General features: G+C 30.0%; 1 protein-coding gene across 5 annotated transcripts in view; it reads right to left on the bottom strand.

Annotated features, from left to right (window-relative positions):
- LOC115881914 (elongation of very long chain fatty acids protein 7-like) overlaps positions 1–27,223 on the bottom strand; it is a 145,683-nt gene that overhangs the window by 76,963 nt on the left and 41,497 nt on the right. Inside the window, exon 1 of one of the 5 annotated variants that reach the window (XM_030899641.1) lies at positions 16,698–16,828. The exons of 2 other annotated variants lie outside the window; for them this stretch is intronic. The gene's annotated coding sequence lies outside the window, so the exon portion shown is untranslated. Of the gene's footprint in view, positions 1–11,986; positions 12,223–16,697; positions 16,829–27,223 lie in introns of those variants that run through there. 2 more of the 5 variants (XM_030899638.1, XM_030899639.1) reach the window with 2 other exon arrangements.

Below are 27,223 nucleotides of genomic sequence, written 5' to 3'. Positions count from 1 at the left end.
AAGGAACTATTACTGCCGATTGGTTATCTATTTATTTTCCGGAAAGGCCGGAATTAATTGCAAATTTTCGCAAAACAAACCCTCAACGACGAATGATCCTCCACCAAGACAATGCTACAGTAAGCTAAGTTCCTAAACTGCTCGAAAAACAATTAACTGAGTTTTTAAAGCGAAAAGACATCGAATTGTTGGATCATTCTTCATACAGTCCTCCAGGGTGTTGATAATCTATTCCATTGTAGCATGCATATTTGAATATCTTTAAATATCTCAAAAACGAAAGCTAGTAAACATATTAATATATATTAATATATGCCTTATATATATAGCATATATGTCTTATATTATACCATACCATAAAAAAACGGTGTCAAAGACGGCTGGGGAATGACAAACGATGATAATTTTGATGATGTCAAGCCCTAGACGTAATGAATTTGGCCGATGCTCTTTTTCATTTTTTAATAGCGTTTACTGTCAGCTGGTCTGATGAAGGTTGTAATTTATTTTTATAATGAGTAAACATGATTTTTAAATGGTGTAGTTTAAAATTCAAGAAAAAAAAAATTGTGTCTGCTAACGTTCTATTCTTTTTTAACCTTTCTATAATTAGGGTTAAGACCGGTAATTGACGGAACGATGAACAATGCACGGACGCAGATACGTATAAATTCGACTTAAGATTTTTGAGGATTGTCAAACTTGAAATTTCAAAGTAAGAAATAGGTAGTTCTTTCTAATATGTTCTTGGTTATGTGGTGTTTAATCACTTAACCTCGTTTCTTTTGGATATTTAAGTTATTTATATGACAGCTGGATTAACTTGTCAGCTATAAATTGCCTACAATTTATTCTCACTTTAAAAATGTAATTAACCAGTTACTTGATGAGTACGCGATTTCTCAGATGTAATTAAAATATAATAATATTTTGTGGTTAAATTGTAAATGTTATTTCTGTTATTTTTAACAGCGTCATAAACAAAATAGTAATAATGCAAGCACAAAATTATACCAGTCGGTTATACATATAAATATTTATACAGGGTGTTTCAAAAAACATGTGTCTCTCGTGGGGAGATTCCTCAGGTAAAATTAAGATTTATTTTTCATATCAATACAGGTCCGATTCTGCTTTGTTTCGTAGGTACAAGGTTTTAAATCCTTAGTAATTTCTCCATTTATTATAATTTTCTTCCAAGTAATTTTACTGATTCGAATGAAATTTTGAGGGTAAAAATTACTATAAGTGCTACATATTTTAATTCTAAAATAGTATCGATTAATTCACCAGGGACGTGCATATGGTGGATCACTGGAATATTTTTCAAAAATAACATGTGCGCCACTGACTTTTTCTTTTGATATCAAAATTGTGTAGGCCGTAAATGTCAATTAAAAGTTATTTCTTGATATATTAATAAATTATATATTTTAACTAATTTATTATTAACTATTATTACTATTAGTTCAACCTACAGCAATTTCAAATTAAAAAAAATAATAATAAAAAATAAAATATTTAAGATAATTACAAAAAAACTAATTTTTAAAAGTTTTAACAAACTGTAACTCTACAACTATGCATTTCCATACCCATATTAATAGGAACTTATTTAAAACTTTCGGAAGTTAATGATATTACATTTTTTTAAACATTGCTATTAGACTTGGATCAAGGTAAATTAATAAAATTGCGTTTATCTCATCAAGAAGATCGAAATCGACAAAATATCAAGAGACAACTTTTAATCGGCATTAAACTACTTGATACTATTTCACCAATAAGAGAAAAAAAAGTCAGTTGCGTACATGTTTTTTTTTAGAAAAATATTCCAGTGATAACCCATATACACGTCCCTGGTAAATATGTCGAAACATTTTTAGCTTTAAAATATGTCGCATTTATAGTAACTTTTACCCTCAAAATTTCATTCGAAATGCCGTAAAAAATATCAAGACTTTAACACCCTGTAGCTACGAAACAAAGCAGAATCGAACCTATGTTGATATGAAAAATAAATCCTATTTTTACGTGAAGAATCTCCCCGTGAGAGATGGCACATGTTTTTTGAAACACCCTGTATTTTAAATAGGTAGTATATTTTGTTCTTTTCAAATTGTTAAATATAAAGTCAAATACCATCGGTAGGGTAAAGAAAAAATAAACTTAAACAATTGTGAAATATTTTGAAAACCACCTGCTTTATAAAAAAATACTTGCTACACTCCAATATTAATATCATTTCAATATTTTTCATTACAGTATTTAATAAATTTCATTATAATTATAGATAAAACTGATGTAATAAAAATGCAATAACGCTATAAAAATGAAAAGAAAACTTTAATAACATAATGCATCACTCCCACACCCGCAAATAAAATAAAAATTGTAATTAATGTGAAAACATTTCAACAGTTCAACACAATACCTTATTAAAAAATAAATAATATTAAGGACGTTAACAATATTAATTATTTTTGTTTTATATCTGAAATGACATGTAAAAAATATTATCAATTAATTAATTAATTTAAATATTTTGTTTTAAAAATAATTGATTTACAGTTACCAGTAACGGAAATCTGCCAATTAATAATATCGTATATTTATAACAAAAACTATAATAATTTCAGAGAAAGGAGAATCATTTAAATTAAGGTACATGTAAATAGATTGATTGTTTTGCATTAACTGAACCCTGAAATTATTTTTTTTTGTTTTTATTTTAATACCAAGATTCAGAATATTCATTTAATAAACATATTAAGAATATGATTTTTACAAACATAATATGTTTGTAAAAATAATATATTAAATATAATATATTTATAATATCATTATAAATATGCCTTTATTTAGGTATTGTACAGGGTGTCCCACATTTAGGTATTGCACAAACCTGTGCCACTTTTTTTTCAAACGAAAGATGCCGTAAACAAAATTTTCATAGCACTCTTCCTGTCTAAGTCTTTTTGAACATTTTGCAATTTGCGACACCCCCTGTATCTCTGTTATTGTTAAAGGTATGGAGAAGGTGAAAACTGTTTATTGTAGAGAACTTTTTACGTAGAATACAGTGGCGTAGTCTGTAAAAAGCGTAGTCTACAAAAAGAATATTTTTGAAGATATGAACTAAAGTTATGTTTTCTTAAATGGAACACCCTATATATTTATAAATTATGTGATCTGGCTTTCCATAATACTTCTCAAAAATATATATATTACTCTATATTTAATAATAAATATTTAAATTATTTTCACTATTTAGTGCAATATTAAAAAAAATATTAAAAGATCAAATTTATTAGTAGGCCATGATTGATAATAAAATAAACTAAAGAATTATTAAAAGTATACTGCTATCTGTCTCTTGTTTTATTTTGAGAGCCACTAATAAATTCTTTATATATTAGGGAAACTTAACTCTCTACCACTATTTGTAAATCTTGGAAGCTATCGTATCGGGACTTATCGAAATATTCCTTTAGCTAATTTACCTGAAATATACTTTCAGCAAGATGGGGCTCCCCCTCACAACGAAAATATTAGAATTTTGTTAAATTATTATTTCTTAAATCGATGAATTGGACCAGTGGATCCATATGATGGCCTCTCTTATTCCCGGATTTGTCCGTTCTCGGGGATTTTGGAATTATGAAATAAACTAACACAATTTCGAACACCTTGAAAATGCTTTAATAATGCAAACTTTTACATATCATTAGATTGCAAACTCATCCCGTTATAATAAATTCCGTTTTAAAAAAAGAAAAATATATTCAGAGATTCAGGGGTAGTGTTGCACAAGAGTCTTGAAAAAGTCTCACAAGACCAAGACTCTTGCAAGAAATTCAAGACAAGACTTTCAAAATTTCGTGTCTTGAATTTCAAGACAAGACAAGACTTTAATATGCAGGAAATTTCAAGATTTCTTGAATTCAAGATATCTTGAAAGTTAGAAATGATACATTTTTTTAAGTGATAATTAGGTCTTTGCTCAAGTTATGCCGGTTTATACAACACTTACATAGTCGTAATCACAATCATTGTCATAATCATAAAAGTTAAACTATCCACTTCTTATAAACCTGTTGACATCTACCATGAACTTTAGCCTTTAATTATGTTACCTAATTTCACTGATATAAAAATTATGATTATGAAAATGTTCTATAAACGCACATTAAAATTGCGTTGTGATTATGACGATGATTAAGACTGTGATTATGATTACGACTTATGTAAATGTTGTATAAAACCGGCATTAATATTGACCAGTGTTCATTTTTTTCTATCAAAGCCAGTGTTTTAGAGTTGAGAATAAAATAAAATAAAGTCGAGGCAACAAACCGTATATTGGTAATTGGTCTTATACACAAAATTATATTGGTATAATGGTATAGAAAAAATAACGGTAGTTGAAACTAATGGTGGCTTCGTGGAGCACGCTATTTGCGCTATTTGGTACTACTTTTCATGCACGAAATTGCCCAAAATCAAAACAAAAAGTAGTATCAAATAGCGCAAATAGTATATACACTCTAGCATGACCTTTTCGTACACCCTTCATTCAAGAATTAACGGCTTTTATTTGGTAATGGCTTCTGTTTCGTCAAACGGGTGAGTTGACATAGTTCGTTTGCGGTCCATTAAGATTTTTTTTGCTAAAATTAGCATCGTTGTTGTTCATTTTTCCGTATTACATTTTGTATACGACGCTTTCTACGAAATAAAATATAGAAATATTATTACCTTTTTATTAGAATGTAAAATTTTTCAAGACAATAAATTTCAAGAGTCTTGCAAGACAAGACAAGACTTTGCCATTCAAGAAATCTGCAAGACAAGACTTTGAAAATTTCTTGTCTTGAATTTCAAGACAAGACAAGAAATTGATTTTCAAGACAAGAATTCTTGTCTTGTGCAACACTATTCAGGGATAACAGTTCAAAAGTAAAATATATGAATTCCAAATAAAATTTTAATATTTGTATGACTATTTTAGTAAATACCATTTTGATTTTTTGTTATTTATCACGGCCTACTAATAAGAAAATGATTTATTTTAAATATCGCAGTAAATAGTGAAAATAAATATAGAGTGATATATATTTTTGAGAAGCTCATTCCATTTGAAAAAATATAAATTTAGTTCATACATATCTTCAAAAATATTTTTTTCGTAGAAAAGCAGACTACGTAACTGTATTCTACGTAAAAAGTTCTACAAGTATCAGTTTTCACCTTCTCGATATCCATATTAACGGAGATACGGGGGCTGTCCCAAATTGCAACATTTTCGAAAAGACCCTGTAGCTCAGACACGAAGAGAGCTATGAAAATTTTGTTTACAGCATCTTCCGTTTGACAAAAATGTGGGACAGGTTTGTGCACACCGCATCCTCATATCTTTACAAATAACGAAGATGCCGTATGATTTCAACCAAAGTGGGACACCCTGTACAATATTGAAACCAACAATAAGAAAATTAAAATATAATCACATTTTTTCAGATATTTTAAGACCCGTTATTCCGATTAGAATGATATTTTTGGTGTCTATGTTTTGCTAAGCGCTCCAAGATGTGACTTTCACAAAATTCAAGAAAAAGTACGGGAAGGGTGAAACCTACCCCCACCCCTACATAAATTTTAGTATAAATTTTTTCGGAAACTCCATCGACAACAGATTTTCTTTTCGTAATATGGTCCCTCTAGTATTTACTACATTTATTATCTCTTGTAAAAAAACGCCACATCGCATAGTTTTTGTAAGAAAAAATTGAAAAATTTATTTGTCACAACAGACATATAAAAATATACAGGGAGTTCCAATATTTTGTGGACATAGAACAACTAAAATACGTATTTTTTGGATCAAAATAAGTTAATTGCACATAATTGACCTTTATACAAAGTGCATTGTCTGTCCGTTAGAGGGTATCAATAATCAATAAATCAAAAATAAACCCGAACATTAATTAATTTAAAAATTATTTATTTTTTAAGCTTTTTATGAAGCTTATCGTCACTATATGTAATTTGCATTGGCGTAACTACAGGGGCGCCCGGTGGTGCCCCCCCCCCCCAAGTACTGCTAGGCGCCCCCCAGGGAAATCTAGAATTATGACTCTTGACTGCGTATTAATTTTTATTTGCTTGTGATGTAGTAAAAATTATGTTTTCTAGTTTTGTTTAGTTAATATTATTTTGTTGTTTTCAAAAAATGTGTTAATTAAACACGGTTTGATAACCAAGTCTATGAAATTTATTGATAGAGAAATTAATGTAAAAGTTTTATTCAAAAAATACGTTTTTTTTAATTATTCTTCATTTTTTAAATAAACAAAAGACCTAGGCCCCCCTAGGGTCAGCCCCAGGCCCCTCCAGAATAAATTGATAGTTACGCTAATGGTAATTTGTGATACTAACATAAAATTCCATATTTTCACCAACTATATTATTATAGCATAATAGATTTTATCCAAGACTTGTCTATAATTTGATTATTATACATGAGTTTATGAAATATTAATAATAATCATTATTCACTACTGAATAATGGTTTCATCATTCACCGCTTCCACGGGTATCTCGATCAAGAGCTGTGCTCGATCCAAACTGGCTTAGAATGAGATTGTAAGCACAAAATAAAATTAGTTAGCTACCTAGTTAAAGAAAATTTCAATCTTTTGTTTCTATGTTACTTACTCGTTATACTCGTTCGGTATTTTTTTGACAGTAAAAATAAAAACTTATATTAATATTATCTAAATTTTTTTGATAGTCCTGGATAAAGTACAGTATTCAACTCGCATATAACGGCTGTTATTCACTTGGATGATTTATGATATAACTTCATCCGCGTGAATAACAGCCACCATTATACAGGGTCATTGGCCACCTCATTTGCCTCGGTTGATTATATGAAAACGGAAAGCTGTAAAAAGAAAATATTTTGTGGGTATATGTGGGGAGGCAATGTGCGTAATTTAAAATTATTTTGAAATATACAGGGTGTTTCAGAATTAAAATCCATACGAAAGTTATATTTTTTCTTATGGAACACCCGGTATTTTATTTCATTTTTGGATTCTTGAGCCCAAAAAAAGTATTTATTATAAGGGTTAAATGTGTTTAAAATCTTTGGTTTTTGAGATATTTAAAGATATTTAAATTTGCATGCTACTATAGAATAGATTATTAACGCCCTGTACATTACTTTTCAGAATTCATTCTTGTGCGGAGTTTAAAGGTAGAGAAATAAACTTTACTGAAAAAAGTTATTGCTTCCTTAAATTTATACAGGGGTATGAAAAATTGCTGATCTATTTTAAGGAATTATTTTTGTGTTTCTGTATTTTTTATGATAAATCGAAGCAGATTCAAATGCTCTTTCAAACTATATTAGGGTTTCCTATACCTATCTAGCTTAGATTTTGAACAAAGAACAATTTTTCAATAAAATGGCAACCAAGAGGGCTAGTGTCGTCATGGAAAGTTTCTAGTGACAGTTAGTAGTTATTTTCAAAATCGAAATTAGTTTATGGACTTATTAAAATTTATACTAGTTTACTTTCATTTAATTTACCCCTACAATAGTTTAATAAATAATATTTATTAAATTTGTATTTATTATTCTATCAAGAAAAACTAAGAAGTAGTTCTTTGATTTATTTTACGATGACTTGAGATATATGGATTTTCTATAAAAGAGCCAATTACGGCAAATTCATTTTCTTCACTTCCAACGACAGGTTTATGCCTAATAGTTTTTTTTATAAACCACACTACCAGCTCTGCGAAATAGGACAAGTAGTTTTTCAAAGGAACGCTTATTAGGATGATTCCTATTTGGATATCTTTGAGCATAAGTTCTTGAGGCGAAGAAGCAATTTTCCTCACAAAATAAAATCACTAGTAACATAATCATTCGTTCCGCCAGCAGATACTGCTTTATCTTTCTCAATAAAATAATGAATACTTACTTATTAAACTATTGTGAGTAAATCTAAGTAAACTGTTATAAATTATAAATAATTATATCCATAAACTAATGTCGACTTTGAAAATAGTTACTGACTGTCACTAGAAAATTGCCATGGCGACACCAGCCATCTTGATTGCAATTTTATTTAAAAATCGCTTTTTATTCAAAATCTGAACTAGATAGGTATAGGAAACCCTAATATAGTTTGAAAGAGCATTCAAATCTGCATCGGTTTGTTTTAAAAAATACCGGATGTTGCATTTAAAATAACAAAGTTTTTATATAAAATATATCCTTAAAATAGATCAGCAATTTTTGATACCCCTGTATAAATTTAAGGAAGCAATACCATTTTTCAATAAAGTTTATTTCTTTACCTTTAAACTCAGCACAAGAATTAATTCTGAAAAGTAATGTACAGGGTATTAATAATCTATTCTATTGTAGTATGCAAATTTTAGTATCTTTAAATATCTCAAAAACCAAAAATTTTAAACATATTTAACCCTTATAATAAATGCCTTTTTTGGGCCCAAGAATCCAAAAATGAAATAAAATACCGGGTGTTCCATAAGAAAAAATATAACTTTGGTATGGATCTTAGTTCTGAAACACCCTGTATATTTCAAAATAATTTTAATTTGTGCACATTGCCTCCCTACATATACCCATAAAATATTTTGTTTCTACATCTTTCCGTTTTCGTATAATCAACCGAGGCGAATGAGGTGCGCCACCCTGTATATGCTCGTTAAATCATATACTATTATGCACCTCCATAACTTAATGTGACAGAAAATATTCTTTGAAGGTCAGCTTTGGACATTTTTTTTCCTCGAAAAGTATGCACAGTGGCGATTTTTTACAAGACACAAAAATGTAGAGGGACCATTTTACGAAAAGAAGATAGGCCGTCGGTGAAGTTGAAAATATTTATACTAAAATTTATGTAGGGGTGTGGGGGTAGTTTCACCCTTCCGTACTTTTTCTTGGATTTTCTAAAAGTCAAATGTTAGAGTGTTCTAGTATTCAAATCGGAATAACGGTTCTTAAAATAACTGAACAAATATGTTTTTTTTAAGGTTGATGCCCTCTGGCGGACAAACCCAGCACTTTTGTATAGATAAGGTAAATTGTGTCCAGTGAACTTGTTTTGATTCCAAAAATACGTAGTAGTTCCTTGTCCATGGAATATTGGGACACCTTGTATATGTTTAATATTTGTTTAGTAAATACATTAAGTAGTGTTTACATCAGTGTTAGTATCTTAATAATTCTAAAACTTTTTAGTTTTGCATAATAAAGACATGTGTGTATTTAAGGTGTATAATCATATTAGTTATACAGTATGAGTAGAAAAATTGGGCAAAACTCACTGTTTACTTTTATTTTTTTTATCAATAATTATGGATAAAATTGATTTTATATTACGATAATTTGAAAACGTATAAATACCATCACATTCAATTACTTTCGAACTGAAGATATATATAATTCTTAATTTGGAAAATTCTTCCAGTATTATATTAATATTTCTGCTCTGATTAAAATCACTTTCTGCTGTGACTCGTCAAGTTTTTATAATTGAAAGTCATGTGTTATACAAATATTCTCTAAAATATATTATCTATTAAAATGTTCTTTGAAAATGAATTTTTTGTGTTAAAAACTATTTAATGCATCTTATATTCATCCAGTTAGCTAAATAATTAATAATAATTATAAATATTTAGTGCAAAATAATAATGAATGATTCCTAAACTTTAATTTAAAAATCGAATAATTGTAGCAATTAAATACAATTATTGTTCACAATTATTAGAATGAATAAATTCTTTAATCAATTTAATATATTATTAATTATATTAAAAACTGCCACTTATAACAGCAAATTCTACAAAACAGCCTAAAAGCATAATATCTTCTTCATATCACAATATCTGAAAAGCATTTACTTAAAAGTTGATTAATAAAAAAAATAGTTTTTGTAATAACTACCTTTACCTTTTGTAGCAGAAACTTGTCGTTGGAAGTAAAGAAAATGAAATTGCCTTAATTATTTTTCTTATAGAAAATTCAATATTTACACAGTCATTGTAATATAAATCAAAGAACTACTTCTTTATTTTTCTTGATAAAATAATAAATACTATTAAATACTTATTAAAAAATGCTTACTTATTAAACTGTTGTAGGTAAATTAAATAAAAATAAACTGTTATAAATTTAAATAAAATCAATAAACTAATGTCGATTTTGAAAATAGCTACTAACTGTCACTAGCAAATTGCCATTGCGACACCAGCCATCTTGATTGCAATTTTATTGAAAAATCGCTTTTTATTCAAAATCTGAGCCAGATAGGTATAGGAAACCCTAATATAGTTTGAAAGAGCATATAAATCTGCTTCGACTTGTTTTAAAAAATACATAGTGTTGTATTTGAAATAATGAAGTTTTTATGTATAATAAATATTTAAAATAGACCAGCCATTTTTGATACCCCTGTATACATTTAAGGAAGCAATACATTTCTTTAGTAAAGTTTATTTCTCTGGCTTCAAAGTCAGCATAAGAATTAACTTTGGAAAGTAATGTACAGGGTGTTGACAATTTTTTTATTATAGCAGGCATATTTAAATATCTTTAAATATCTCAAAAACCGAAGTATTTAAACATATTAAACCCTTATAATAAAAACCTTATTTTATGCCCAAAAATCAAAAAATTAAATAAAATACCGGCTGTTCCATAAGAAAAAATATAACTTTGGTATGGATCTTAGTTCTGACACACCCTGTACATTTGAAAATAATTTTGAATTATACACATTGTCTCTCTACATATACTCATAAAAAAAATTGTTTCTACATCTTTCAGTTTTCGTATAATCAACTGAGGCGAATGAGCCACCCTGTCTACAGATACAAAATTAATACACAAAAATTCAAATATATGCAAAATTTAAACAAAACTTGATAAATCCGATGGAATATTACGATTTCCAATATATTTTAGACAATAGTTACATCAATATACCCCCAATACGTACTTATATTAAATATATTCGTCAATAAAAATAGAGGGTATGGAAAAGTCTCTGATGTGAATTGAATCTTGAATAAAAATGTTCTTAAAGATAGTGATAATGAACTTAAATACGTAATGTCGAAAAACTTTGAGAAGGTCTACACGAAGAACTAGTTTTGTTTTTTATTTTATGCGAATACCTACATAAAGAATCAGATTCTATAGTTAAACATGTTTTTAATTTTCATATTTTTATATTATCATTTTATCAAATAATTAAAGCACCTTCAAGCAGAAGTAAATACCTTAATAATATTAGTAATAATAAAAACATTATTTTTAATTGCAATTATTTAACTTAATTTTAAAACTGAATTCGTTTTAATTATTAAATTTAAAAATTTCAATTTATTTCTACAATTATCTCTTCATTCAAGCCCAAACCAGAGCTGATATCTTACCTTATACATTTATTTTATAGTTGAAATGCGTATTCTTTTGTAAAACTCTGGTTCTGAGCTTGCATTGTCTTTATTCAATTTTATAGCTACTTTTCGAACATGTAAATCTCCAATCGTTATCAAGTTCAAGCTCTCAGCTCAAACTACCTTTTAGCTTGATAATAGATTCCAATATATTTTAGACAATAGTTACATCAATATATACCTATTACAATATATAATTGCTATTCAATATATTAATTGAATATTGTAATATTCAATAAATATATTGAATAGGAATTATAATATATTGTAATAGGTATTGAATATTGGAATAGGTATTGTAATATCTATTATAATATTCAATACCTATTCGAAAATATTGCTATAAAATTTAATAAGAACAATGCAAGTTTCACACATTTAAAACTCGTTTCACTATTTTTATATATTTGTATAAAAATTTAAAAAAATTGAAAAAATGCATATATTTACTATAATTTTATAAGAAGAAATTTACCAGTTCTTTTGAGGTAGAGGCTCTCTTTTACGGGTATTAAACACAATGGTACCACTCACCGGTAATCAAAACAAAGCCGAGTGCTTTCGCGATATCGATAATAGCGAAACTGTTGGCACTAGAGCGGTCTCGATGAAGAGTCTGTTGCAGGCGAATTGGCGGAAAAGGACTACCAACTACCGACAGCAGCTTCTGCAAAGGTGAACTGCATTATGGCTTACCGGCCGGGGGGACGTATCAATGTACCAACGTATCGATAGTATTATGGTAAATAAGAAGGTACCCGGTCACTTATTGAGTCAATTATGTAGACCAGATATTCTTGACGTCATTGTGCGTATTTTGTAAGATCGACGGCTACAAATTCCCCGCATTTTGAGATTATTTCTATGCTGGTATTAGCTTCAATGTTTCCAAAACATTCAATAAAGAAGAAGCTTAACTCTATCTCTATAATTTTCTATGCAGGGTGAATTTTAAATAAGTGCAAATATTTTCAGGGATGGTATATTTCGACCCCAGGAACACGATTATGAAGTTTTATTTGCAAAAAATCTTGCACTTTCCTTTAAATTTTCCGTATATTTTAGAAAACTTTTTAGAACTGCCCATTCACAGCGCAATTTTCCACGGTATATTTTTTAATCTTTGTTATTACCATGGTGTGTTGGTAACCATGGGCAAAAAGAGATTCAAATACAGAAAAAATCGGGTGGTTCTCAAAATTTTTAAAAAAATCATTTTTTTCTTAATTTTTAAACTTGAATATACCCGGTCATTTTGGACTTATTTGAAAAACGGTATAGAGAAAACATATTTCTTTTATCGAGATCTATACCAGCGCAGAAAATATTTCCACTTTTTAAGATTTACCCTGTATACAGGGTATCTCAGGCTGAGCGTACATAAGAAGTTTCTAGAGAACTAAAATATCTATATCGGAGATTTTTGTACATCATTGTTTTACAACGAGATCTATTGATTAAAAATATTTTCAATATGGCGGCACTTCCGGAAATACCGGAAGTTGACAACAACTTTCTAATATTAAAGGATGCTCCCATTTTTTTATTACATAGGTACTTAAATTCTCTGTAAAATGTTATAAATTTTGATATTAAACACTCTATACCTAACATTAACTGTTTTTCAGAAGAAAAAAATATTTAAAATTTTTGGACGAAAAAACTGCCTGTCAAAAAAAATTGTACCTATAGCCTAAACGTCAAATTTAGTGATTACCACAGCCACTGTGACATAAAGAAAATACATCTATTTCAAATTTCTGTGACAAAGAAAATATATCTATTTCAAAAATTGAATTTCATATAGCAATGGCCGCAGCTGTCATGGAATTGAGCAATTAAAAAATTATCATAAATCATTTTTTTCAAATGGAAACCCACTTTTTTAGTTCACTATAGTTAAAAAATTTTTCAATTCGTTACTTTTTGCTTATAGGTACATGTTTCTATACCTAAAATAAATCGTTTTTAAATTATTTAAGATTTAGGTTTAGAGCGCATATTTTTCTGGGCCCTCTATATCGAAAATTATTAAAAAATATACAGCACTTGATATAAAAAAAACTACAACTATAGTGTACCAATATTTTTGAGTCACTCCTCATACAGTACACTTCGTCCCAGGGACGTACATTTTATGTCAATTTTACGTCGGTATATCCCGGGACCAATTAGGGACATACTATGTACGTACAAAAGTATACGTACATAGTACGTGCCCCATGTACGTACTATTTACGTACATGCGAGTACGTACTACGGACGTACATGCGAGTACGTACTACGGACGTACATGCGAGTACGTACTACGGATGTACATGTGAGTACGTACTACGTATGTATCTTGAAAATTTTTGAAAACGCATTACAAAATGTTATTTAATTTTAATATCATGACTGGATTATTTTGGTCAGATATACCCAATAATAAAGAATGGACTGGATCATTGGATCTTTTCTAGGCTAACGTTAATTCAAGTCACTCTAACCTACCTCTACTTCTTTTATTAATAAATCTAACCCGACCGCTATAAAAAAATGATTTCCTAAATTATCCAATGACCATAATGCATGACAGCCTTTGAAGAAATCTGATGGGTTAGAAATGCAATATATTATGCAATCAAGCCTAATAGGAAAATTATGCAGTCCCATGTTTAAATTTCCCGCTAAGTTATTCGTTCACATTCGAGTCTTGTCGGAATCGGAAGTCGGGCGGTTTCTAATGGCGTTTTCGATTGGCCGAGCTAGAGCGCACGTGCGCACTCGGTGTAGTTTCATCTTTTATTAATTTATATAATAAAAACAACAATACACTGAGTGCGCACCTACTCCGACCCAGTTTTCTATTTTCGATTGTGTTGTGTGTCATGGTGGCCGTAGGTTGTTTGGCTTCCACCTTGTTTTCTTTTGTCGTTGCTTTCGTTGCTCGTTGTTTCAAGGTAAGTTAAAGTGTAATAATATAATGTGACTATTTCACCTAGCACAGTCATAACCTCGAATGATTGAGAATCGGCACATTCAATTTTTTTCAAAACAGAGGCAAAAATTAGATATTCGAATACTTAGTTTTCTTTTTGTATTTGTTAGTTAGAAGCAGTTCGAGAATAAAAAAATAAAATATCTATCAACATCCAATAAAAGACAGAGTGCGCTAAGGGTGTAGTTGCCGGACCGAAGCTAGACTCAGGGGTGTATCAAGAGTATCAAGACATAAGGGATGACCCTGTACCTGAGTTTTTATATTAATAAATATTTTAAGCTGACTTCCATTGAATTATTTCTAATTAAATTCCTAGGTCGTATACGTCGTTGAAAAATGTACGTCCATAGTACGTACATTGTACGTACATTATACGTCCATAGTACGTACATTGAACGTCCATAGTACGTACATTGTACGTACTTTCGATCATTTTATGTCCAGTTTTGGTCCGGAACAAAACATAAAATGTACGTACCTGGAATGTACGTACATGCGACGTACATAGTACGTACATTGCCACGTCCCAGGGACGTACCGGGGACGTACAGAGCGTGGAAAATGTACGTCCCCGGTACGTACATAGTACGTACCTGTACGTACTTGTACGTACCAGGGACCTGACGTTCGTACTAACATGACGTACCGCCCACTGTATGGGTCTGTATACAGCATATACCTTACAAGAGGAAAAACATATTTTATTATTAACATTTTGGGAAAAATACTTTATCAACATTTTTGCTTATTCTGATAATGGTTAATTCCGTTTTTACATTTTCAAATTTTTATACCTTTTAGAGAAAAATAAAGAAAAAGAAAATGCAATTAAATTTCAAAAGTCCTAAAAACCAAAACGTGTTTTTATTATTTCGCTTTCATACTTTGATAGAGGGTTATTATTAATTTTGATTAACGTCATATTTTTGTCAAAGTTAAAGTATCACCCTGTTCAATAAGTAGTATCACCCCTTCCGAAACATTGAACTAAATAAATGATGTGAATCTTTAACAATGTATTTTAATACAGCAAAAGATGTGACACTAATAGTTATTTTTATACAAGATGATAAAATGGTATTTTATCGTCGACCGGGAAAAAAAATTCGGGAGACGATAATGCAATTTTATCGTCGTATATAAAACAATATTTTTTCCATAGCGAGTTACGGTTTACAAAATATTCAGAAATTATTATTTCAAGGAATTTATTACGAGTAGAAATAATATTGTGCTGGGTTCGCGTTGGTTTCTATGTAATTTCACAAATAAATACAGCTGTCTCTTTAGTTATCAGTTTTGAGTCAATATTTTTTAATTCTCGTTCATGTCGATTGCTGATTGAATTGGAACCAGAAATGACTCAAAACGAAATAAGTAAATTACCAACAGATATTCAGGCTGAGGCGACAAACGCCATATCCAAACTACTTCCATTTAAATCCCAAATAACTTATGAAAAGGAATACAGAAATTTACAAAAATGGAAGCAATTAAAAAACGTGCGTGAAGAAATAAAGTTTTTAACCTATCCTCGCTGTTAAAGTATCATTTAATCTACCCTTGCGGTTAAAGTACTATTTTGTCTACTTTTTTTGATAGATATAAAGCAATTTTAATAGTTGCTTTGGAAAAATGAAAATTAGTAATAAATTTTTATCAAAGAATGAAAACGAAATTGGGGTCGCACCCAAATTGGGGTCGCACCACTCTGGCACTTTGTGCCATTGTATCGGTTTTTTAATCGCGGTGCGTTCCCTTTAGACACACATTTATTAATACTAATATTATTCTGTAAAACTTAATGGGGGTCTAATAAAGAAATTTGAATTTGAATTTGAATTTGAAATATTATTACCATATAAACGCGTTTTTTAATTTAGGATGAAACATTCAAACCGTATGTCCTTTTTTATTTTCCTCTTAAACGGTATGAAAATTTAGAAACTATAACAAAAAAATTAGAGCAAGAAATTTTTTTTATAAAGAATACCTACATTTTTCTCAAAATATTATCCAACAATAAAACTTACTGTATACGAATATATTTTTAAAATGTATACCTTACTATTGTCCGCCTATTTTGTAAAAAAGTTTGAAGTAAAAATCTTTCTTGATCACACTGTACAAAATAGTGTTAGTTGCCACAAAAAAAACTTTCGTAGGTAATTTACTTTCGGTTAATGAACACAAAATTACTCACCGGTAAAAAATAACAAAGCCAAATGCTTTCACGGTGTCAATTATAGTAAAAGTAACGCGAGCCGTACTATGTCCGCGGTGTAGCCCGCTGTATACCAATTGACGGAAAAGACTGCTGGTCAACTGACAACTTCTGCAAAGGTGAACTGAACTGCAACGTGCTGGGGGATAGATTATTGTACCATATTATATATAATTGGTATTTTGATAAATTTAAATGCCCCACACTATTGACGTCAATGTATCTACATATATTTCGTAAGGTCGTTGATGAAGAAATTGTCTTGAAAAAACTTAAATTCTTAATTAAACTTATTTTACATTTTTTAACTAAACTCTAGTGGATATATTAGACTCAAAACATTTATTATATTTTTTTTTCATTTCTTGACATCGATAATCGGTAATAAATAATAGAAAAAATAACACAATTTTCAGTTTAATGATATTAAAAGAATCGGACGAAAGTGCGAGTGACACTCGCCCAGCGAGGGTTTCGTACAAATTTATAGGTATATATTATAAACAGACTTTAAATGAAGTATACAGTATGCCCCCGGATTGTCATTACAGGCGGAAACACTTTTTTTATTTTTTGTGGAGTGCTTTAAGCTCTTATGGGATACAAACCTCGGAATTAATTTACTGTGAACGAGTTTTTATAAAACTTATTGCATTGTATTGTTAATAAGATATATTACAAAGTTTACCCATTTAAATTCGTTGCTTTCACTTTAGTATTTAAATAAACACACATATACAATTGCATACATACAAGATGGCCGTATTCTGGAAAAGCTCTGTATCAGGATTCCTATTTCCTATTTGAGATTTTCACTCCAAACCTTTTACAAAATATATGTTTAATGGTAGTTGACATTTCAAAAATATTTTTATAGATATACAGGGTAAGTGAAATATATATCATTTATTTATTCGAGTTGAGTGAATTTGCTATAAAATTCCGGTTCCAAAAATACTTTAATACCATATGGGCTTTGAATTATGACCAGGTCCACGAGGACTTACGAAAAAATGTTACTGCCTTCTTTAAAAAAAACAAACCATGGAGAAAGGATGTATCTAGATGATAAAATAATTTTTAAATTTCTTGCTGTTTTAAAATATTTCACAGGGTGTTTCAAACTTTCACCAAAATATCAACATTTTTTTCCCTCGTATAATTAACAGATGGGGAGCTACATTTTTAATTTAAAAAAGATACTAAAAAGTCAAATAATTTGGCAACACACTACTTAAAAAATCATCAAAATCGGCCCATTAAAATAAAATATATTAACCTTTAAAATACATGAAAGTTTTATGTATTTTGGTGCCCATTTTTCGTGCCGGTGCGTGAATGTATTTCAAAAATTATACATTTTAGTCATATACTTTTCTAATAAAACAAACCTTTATTATTTTACTAGAATCCAAAAATCAATTAATATACAGGGTCCGGCAATAGTGCGTCGGGCATATGTAGCTCCTGGAATAAAAAACTTGAGAATTTTGTTTAAGTGCAGACCAAAAATATGTACCAGGATGTATTTCCGGAAAATATTTTAACTTGTATAGGGTTGCTCAAAAAAGTGTGAGTGGATCTGGATGATATTTTTTAAATGGATCACCATGTATATTATTGCATTTTTGCCTTCCTTTCAAATCGTTTTACATAATCCTAAGATATGAGTAAATATATTTCCATAGTTTCAGAGATATTAAAAAATAAATCAGAAATATATATTTTTCAACCCTTCTTAAAAATAAAATTAAAAATACAAGAACTGTTCTGAAATCAAAACTATATTAGATATTTACTTTAGATGGTCTGTTCTTACTTTGCTATAAATATGATAATCGTAAATTATACAGGATGTTCAATATTTTACGCCAAACTTTCAAAAATATAAAATAATTTTTCTTGTTTTTTTTTTTAAATGGAACACCCTGTATATTATTTTTTTATTTGATGGAGAATTACAAAAATGAACATTTTTTGTATTTAAAGTATTTCAAAATTTTTAATAGATTTCCGGATACACGCAGTATTATTTCATATGGCGCTTTAAATGGTAAAATACGAGAGAAAAATCATTGGGTGGTTTTGATAAAAATTTACTGTGGAAAATGCCATATGAAATACAAAACCGGGAATATCTGCAAAACCGTTAAAAATGTTGAAATACTCTAAATACAAAAAATGTTCATTTTTTAATTCTCCATCTATTGAAAAAATAATATACAAGGTGTTCCATTTAAAAAAAAAACAAAGAAAAATTATTTTATATTTTAAAAAGTTTGGCGTAGAATTTTGAACATCCTATATGATTTACAATTTCCCTATTTATAGCAAAGTAAGTACAGACCTTTTTGGACCTTTCCCCCCCCCCTGGAAACAGTTAAAGAATACATATACCTGGGACAGGTGATCAAGTTAGGAAAAGAAAACCAAACGGCCGAAATTACTAGGCGGAGCAAGTTGGCATGGGCTGGATTCGGAAAATTATCGTGGATACTCAAAAATCAGAAATTTCCCCAATATTTGAGAAGCAGAATTTTCAACCAATGCATATTGCCAATCCTTACATACGGCTGCCAAACATGGACATTTACAAAGGCAAATATAGAAAAACTGTCGAGGACCCAAAGAGCCATGGAAAGAATTATGTTAGGAGTTAAACTTAAGGATAAAAAAAGAAATAGCTGGATAAGAATGCGGACTAAAGTGGAGGATGTGACAGCCAGGGCGGCACGATTGAAATGGAGCTTTGCAGGACATACAGTTAGACAATCCGACAATAGATGGAACACGGTAATTCAGCGATGGAGGCCATACTTAGGACAGCGAATGAGAGGACGCCCTCAAATGAGATGGTACGATGATTTCAAAAGAGTGGCAGGACTACATTGGACACGCACAGCACAGAACAGAGATCGGTGGCGAGAATTGGGAGAGGCCTATGTCCAAAGTTGGACGACAAACGGCTAATGATGATGATGAAGTACAGACCATCTAAAGTAAATATATAACATAGTTTTGATTTCAGGACAGTTCTTGTATTATTAATAATTTTTTTTAAGAAAGGCTGAAAAATACATAATTTTTATTTATTTATTAATATCTCTGAAATTATCGAAATATATTTACTCATGTCTTAGAATTATGTAAAGTGATCTGAAAGGAAGCCAAAAATGCTATAATATACAGGGTGTTCCATTTAAAAAAAATCATCCCGATCCACTCAGACTTTTTTGAGCCACCTTATAGAAGTTAAAATATTTTCCTGAAATACATCCTAATACATATTTTAGGTTTGCACTTAAACAAAATTCCTAAGTTCTTTATTATAGAAGCTACAGATGCCCGACGCACTATTGCCGGACCCTGTATATAGGGTGTTCCATTACAAAAAAAACATAACTTTGATGTGTCACTTTTTTTGGGGACACCCTGTAGAACTCTACATAATTTTAGAAAAGGCTTTAAATTGACTTACATAAGCTCACAAAATTTCACTTCACTACAAACTTTTGTTCTCCTTGCAAAAACCGCGTCGTATATGACGCGGCGCCACCCAGTATATGCCGATATCCAGTATATGCCGATGCCGATATATATGCCGAGGTCAAAGTCTCTGGGCACTCCACTATATTGATGTTTTGAGAAAAATACATTCTTCGTTAAATGTTTTGTCGTTCTGCAATGGTTAATCCCGTTTTTATTTTTCCAAGTTTCTATACCGTTTTAGAGAAATTAAAAAAAAACATATGGTTTAATTTTAAAGGTACTTTTAGACGGTGAGTTCAGTTGTCCGTTCAGGTCAAAAATAACGATCTATTTAGATAATCATAGAGCAAAGACTGGCTTCGAAAAAGAATATCACTGTCTCATGTAAATTTAATAAAGGAACTTAATTTGGAAAACTCTGGATCAGGGAAAAGCAGAATGTCCATTGGAGAAACAGATAGGGGTACAGGCACAGCAAGGCTTTTATCCAAGGACCTAGCTCTAAAACCGCAAAAGAACTGCTAATGCTTAGCAGGAATAAAGTGAGGATTACAACAGGCTCCTTGACAGGACACATGGCATATCAAGGAAGTCTTTGCTGCAGACTCTGCGATAAAGATCCTGAAACAGCGGAGCACGTAATATGTCATTGCGAGGCTCTGGATCGCAAGCGACACTTTTTATTTGGGAAAGCTAGGCTAGAACCGGAGGAACTATGCTCCGATCCTATCAAGAACCTGCATAAGCTAGTGCAGGGCATAGGGAAAACTAGAGAATGTGTGCACATATAGAAAGGGGACAAATACAATAGGCCTCACAGGTCGCAGTGTTTGGTTTGTGTGATTTTGAATCTTCTAATTGGTCAAACTATTTACGAATGAATGAGGATGCTTATAGAGAATTGCTGCATTTAGTGACTACAATCATTATAAAAAAAATACCACACTAAAGGCTAAGTGCAACTGTAAAGGTGCGTTCACTGCAGTACCCGGCAGTTTTACATAATTGTCTTCTCTTTAAAGTGAATTGGAAACGACTATATAATTTTGTTGTAGGCAAGATTCACAGTTTGTTTCCGTTTGAGACCTGAAATAATAAAAACAAATTAAATTAGTTTTAATCATCTGCTGATCATGCTAATATAACGCAACACGCGTCCTTAATTCCGTAAATTCCGTAATGTACCGTAAAAAAATTAAATAACTGCTCAGCAAGTAGCATTTATTAGCAGTACTAATTTAAAAAATCTATAAGTAGATATATTTAATTTACTTACCATTGTATCCTTCGGCAGACAGGGAATTATGGAGACAAACCTCACACATCACCTAACCACTAGATTCCTCTTGTAGGAATAAAGACAGAGAGAGAGAGTATCCTTCGGAAACCCGGTGTACAACCTTTAAACTCCATGATAAAAATAACGAGTCTATACAAAACACAAATTGTCCCACCATTTTTAAAAAACATTGTCTAAAACAAAATATTGCCAAAAAATCTGAAGTTAGGAATTAAATTTTACAATAATTCGACAAATCAAAACGAAATCAAACTGTAAAATCGCAACAAAAACGTCTCGTGTCAGTTAAAAATCAAATTTTATTATTGTCAGATATTGACATTTACATTGCTGATATTGAGACTTTTGAAATTTTGGGCATTCTGGTGGTTGGAGGAAACATTTTTCATGAACTGTCGTTTCCACATAAGTTTCCCAGCCATGGTTATTATTAACTTTGATTAACGTCATATGTTTTGTGGTTGCTAAAGTATCATATTTTCCGATAACTATTATCACCTTTTAGCTTGAACTAAGTAAATTTTGAGCTTCTTGAAGGTTTTAAAACAGCAAAAAATATGACGTTAATTAAAATTCTATCAATAATAATCTATCAAAGAACAAAAACGAAATTATATTACTAATTAATTACTAAAACCCTTGTCTATAAGGCTAAAACTAAGTGATAAGGGTGGTCCACCCCAAATTTCTTTTTTAATTTTTTGACAAAATAAATACAACTAGTATATACTATGAAGAACTAACTAATTGTTTTAGTGCCAATAATTGAACAAATGAAGCATATTAATTAATTTTAATAATTAAAATATTCTTTCTATTTTCAGCTGACCGATCTTGACAGTCTCAATCGAAGATTCAATTAATAATGATAAGTTGTTAATGCAATTTTTATAAATTATTTATGGATTGTTAATTTTTTATATTAAAAATTAGGAAATAATTTAACACTGTTTTAATAAGTAATATACAGGGTGGTCCGAACTGTATTCCGGAAACTTCGGCAGCATATTCTGCAGATAAAAATAAGTAAAAAAGTTAGTATAAATGTATGTCCTAAAATGCTTAGTTTCGGAGATACAGAGTGTAGAAGTTTCATTTTTATTTCGATTTTTTATAAATAATTTCTGAAGTAACGTCAATATTTGGATGAAAATTGGTATCTGAAAGTTTTTTGGCATGAGAAATTTGATTTTGATGTCAATATGACTCCTACTAGCAGAGGGCGCCATCTACACGTGTTTTAAATGTTTTGAAGCGTAATAAATTTTTGTCCGTACCTGTATAAAATTACCGAGCAAAAAAATATACATCTCTGTGATTTTTTACGTAAAAAATATATCTTTGTAAAAATCGATGCGAGCAACCGTTCTTAAGATATTTAGAATGGAAATAGTCAATACATGTCATTATTGACGAAAAATACACACGTTGAGTAGAAAAGTTTCACTGAAATAATAAATTTGGGAAATTTTTATTTTTTTAAATTAATCATAAATTTTTTTGCACAAAATGATGATTAAACAGTTTCTGTTGAACTTTTGGCACAAAAATATTTCAAATTTATGATTTCAGTCTAATAACTACTTAATCAACATGTTTAATTTATGTCAATGATGACAGGTATTGATATTTCTATTCCAAATATCTCAAAAACCATTACTCATAGCGATTTTTACCAAGAGACCTTTTTCACGTAAAAAACGTCGTAAATGTATATTTTTTTACTCAGTAGTTTTATACAAGTATGGACGAAAAGTTATTACTCTTCAAACCAGTTAAAAATATGTAGGTGGCGCCCTCTACTAGTAGGAGTTATATTGACATTAAAATCAAATTTCACATGTCAAAAAACTCCCAGACACCAATTTTCATCCAAATATTTACGTTACTTCAGAAATTATTTGGAAAAAATCGAAATAATAATGAAATTTCTACACCCTGTATCTACGAAACTAAGCATTTTACGACATACATTTATACGAACTTTTTTACTTATTTTTATCTGCAGAATATGCTGCCGAAGTTTCCGGAATATAGTTCGGACCACCCTGTATAATTTTAAAATTCTTTTATTTTTTACGTAACTTGTAACTCGTTTACCCTTAGATCATATGCCGGGTGCGTCTTAAAAGTGGCTCACCTCTATAACTTTTTTATTTTTTCAGATAAAAAAAACGAGATTTGGTATTTTAGTATATGACATAAATTAGAATTAATTGATGTATTCAATTGTTTTTAGTTACTTGTTTCACCGGAAATGACGACAACTTTTAATTTTTAAATGGCACCATCGGTATTTTTTTACTCTATTCGATAGAAAATGACACTCTGAATCGAATGACATATCATATGTCAACTTTTAACATATTCGCTCAAAAATAAATTGTATTTTAAATTTTAATCTAGAGTGTCATGGCTGTGTTAAAAACTTTGTTTTGGAAAAATAGATTTGATCGTCTAATGTTTTTAGTGTCTTGTCCTGGCCGGTTAAAAGATGCCCAAATCGTATTTTTAATCATATCTCAATTTTTTCAAATGGAACGAAGGTGGCTCATTATCATATTTGGAAAAGGCATTTTTTTACGAATAATTTGATTCTATACACTTGGTATTTCGAGTAAAATTGTCGTTATGAATCGCAGGTTACAATTTCAAATAAACAATATGCGAAAATGTCAAAAGTTGACATATGCTATGTCATTCTATTCAGAGTGTCATTTTCTATTGAATAAAAATACCGGTTAAACCGGAAGTGACCGAAAACAATTGAATATGTCAGTCAATGCTAATTTATGTCATATACTAACATACCAAAAATGTCGTTATTTTATTCTGAAAAAATAAAGAAGTTATAGGGGTAAGCCACTTTTGAAACGCAAGTATACAAGTTTCGCGGCTTTATCACGGTACGTCTGTCCGTTCTGTAGCTACGGGGTATCCGTGAGAGGGGAAACGATATTTTCTCGATGTTTTTCGTAAAAAAATAGATCAATAAATCCATCAATAAAAATTCGATAAATTTGCAAGTAGCCAATAAAATGAGTGGGCGGAGCGATTTGCGGTGACGTACTCGTCAAGTCGACGTATAAAATATATTGCTGTTTATTTAAATGTTTTTTGTCCGCATTCCTTTCATAGACACAGATCCAGCAGATGTACTGTATATCGCCTCTTATCTACCTAAAGTATCTTGTAAACTATAATTTACCTACGCCTAATTTAAAGGCTTTATATTTTCAGCAAGCATAAAATTTCTCATAAACATCGAAAACAATAAAAGCTTTGTTTGCCTACTATTTTAGTTGTGCTTGATGTACAGTCCGTCTGCTGGATCTGTGTCTATGAAAGGAATGCGGACAAAAAACATTTAAATAAATAGCAATATATTTTATACGTGGACTTGGCGAGTACGTCACCGCAAATCGCTCCGCCCACTCATTTTATTGGCTAGTTGCAAATTTGTCGAATTTTTATTGATGGGACGCGTCGTCTAATTTTTTACGAAAAACATCGAGAAAATATCGTTTCCCCTCTCACGGATACCCCGTAGCTACAGAACGGACAGACGTACTGTAACTGTTTGGTGTTTCTTTTCAACTTGGTTTTACCGTTCCTGTTACCAAGCGTGTACTTGAACCCTCTAGCAAATTTTGTGTTTATAAAACTTTATAATAATGCGTTTAAAAAATAAAATAAAATGGAATTTCAATTTAGTATATCAACAAATTACTTCAACTTATTAATATTATTTAAAATAATTAAGTTAGTGTCTTTCTACGTCCAAAATAACCGAAAGTGTTCCAATCTGGAATACATTAATTGGCAAAACCAGAACCGTAATTCTGTAAACTTGGCCAGAACAAAAGAAAATACGTCCATTAAATTGATGACGTGTATATTTTCTGCCATTAGATGAATTGATATTTTAATAATGACTGATAAGTGAAAAATAATGATGTAGAAAAAAATAAACTCGTAAGTGACAGATTTCGCTTTACTTAAATTCTTAAATACATTTAACCATATTATGGCATAGCAATTATATTTTATATTCGATTTTTTGTGTACTTTTTCGAATTCTCAATAATTTTGTAGAAAAATTACTTTGGCCAAGTGAACTGTCGATTATTATAAGACATCATATACATATATTCGATACCGATTAAACTTTTAGTTACGTAATCCAGGGCGCGATTTTTAAATTCATTGTTGCCAACCATGGACATATTCGGCGCCGGGCTGACTAACTGGTATTTAAATTTTCCGCTAGATTCAGGTGCTAGCTCTACTATAAAAAATGTGAAGTTACCAAATTTATTTATTTATTTCCTGACATTGTCATTAGTTTTGTCACTTTAAATTTGTATAAGTAGTTTTTGGTTTAAATAAATGTGTTGTGATGCTTTAAGCTTAAAGATTTTTATTAGCAGACCTTGCAGTCAAACATTGTTCTTTCTAGAACCTCTTTTAGTGCGAAGTGTACAAGATAATAGCTGTAAAAAATTCATCGCAACTTTATTAGACTATTTTGAACGGAAAAAGGGTAGTAATGACCCTTTATGTCCCTTAAATTCTCTTAAGGAAGTGAGTTTTGTTGATGTAAATAATAACTGTTTATATACAGGGTTGTTCACCCCATACGACACGGAGTATTGTAGCTAAACGATTAGATTTTTACAAATTTTAAGTTTTGGGTTCGTTGAAGGACTATTAGAGCTACAATTTAGAAATAATTTTACAAGATACAGAGTGTCCCAAATAAATAAAAAATGCTATAGTTGTATTTTTTTAAATGGAACACCCTGTATATTATTCTATTTTTAGATTCTACGATTGAAATAAAGGTAAATTTTAATGAGGTTTATCACACTTAAACCTTACCGTTTTTGAAATATTTTCAATTTTGTGAAATTGCAGTAAAAATTTTTAGGCTTCATTTCTCCAAGGATATCAAAGTTTTTAATACTAAATATTTACCGAAGTTTATTTATTGATCAGTTATTGTGTTGCAATAAAAAAAATTATACCACCTTATACAGAGTGTCTAAAATTTTATTTTAAGTAATTACCAGCTTTAAACGGCAATAACTTGTTTAATTTAAATGGAACGCCCTGTATGTTTTAGAAGAATTAGATGCATAATTTAATTGTCTATCAAATTGTATTATACCACTTTTTACCTATCCCTTCAAGTTTTCGTAGAAAATGCATTTTCTTATAATTTAGACCTCTATGGAATATTGACATTTACCCTTACTTTTATACTTACCCTTAAGACCCTATGGAATATTGACATTTTAGATTGTTTTTAAAGCAACAAATGTACAAAATAAACAGGCTAGTGATATTATCGTTTTTAACAAAATGATAATATTACTAGCCCATTTGTATGCAAAAAGAAAACCATTCAAAATCTCCATAAAGAGTATACCATTAATTAAATATACCACCATTATTTCCGCCCAAATACTAATTAACTACATACTTAATTGTGTTCGTTAATAAATTATTCTAAATAAGTGTGGATTTGAATCAGAAATCAATATAATAATAAGTTATGAAAATGAACGTCTCTATTATAAATAAGCATTTGTCAAAAAATTAATTTTTAATTTTTAAGGTGTTACTTTTTACCACACTGTCTAATATACATACATAATTCAGTTTTTTAGTATTTGGAGCAATTATTATTAATCAACGCAAACAGTCAATTAAT

This window comes from Sitophilus oryzae, unplaced genomic scaffold (genome assembly GCF_002938485.1).
Source record: "Sitophilus oryzae breed Bouriz unplaced genomic scaffold, Soryzae_2.0 scaffold_1744_pilon_pilon, whole genome shotgun sequence".
NCBI lineage: Eukaryota > Metazoa > Arthropoda > Insecta > Coleoptera > Curculionidae > Sitophilus > Sitophilus oryzae.
Note: the sequence above shows the minus strand (reverse complement) of the source record. Positions and strands in the feature narration are given on the sequence as shown.